General features: G+C 35.3%; 1 protein-coding gene across 4 annotated transcripts in view; it reads left to right on the top strand.

Annotated features, from left to right (window-relative positions):
* mlip (muscular LMNA-interacting protein) overlaps positions 1-320 on the top strand; it is a 58492-nt gene that overhangs the window by 29111 nt on the left and 29061 nt on the right. The window lies entirely within an intron of this gene.

The following is a 320-nucleotide window of genomic DNA, read 5'->3' as shown; positions in this document are numbered from 1 at the left end:
GTACAGTAGTAAAGTATTTTAACTTTGTTACTATACAACCTTGCATGAGGCTACATATCCTCTATAACTATCAGAGTGTGATCTCTTCCTGCTCCTGATGCTGGGGTAACAGCATCAGAGCAAACGACTTGTATAAGCTCATCAAGCTAATAAAGAAAGCCGACTCTGTCCTAGGAACTCCGCTGGAACCTCTGGAGATTATTTCAAAAAGAAAGATTTTTAATGAAGTGAAGAAGATCACAATATCATCTTCATAAAATTTTAGAATCAGAATCAGAAATACTTTAATAATCCCAGAGGGAAATAACTTTTATACTTTC

This window comes from Cyprinodon variegatus, unplaced genomic scaffold (genome assembly GCF_000732505.1).
Source record: "Cyprinodon variegatus isolate N-32 unplaced genomic scaffold, C_variegatus-1.0 Scaffold104, whole genome shotgun sequence".
In the NCBI taxonomy this organism is placed as follows: domain Eukaryota; kingdom Metazoa; phylum Chordata; class Actinopteri; order Cyprinodontiformes; family Cyprinodontidae; genus Cyprinodon; species Cyprinodon variegatus.
Note: the sequence above shows the minus strand (reverse complement) of the source record. Positions and strands in the feature narration are given on the sequence as shown.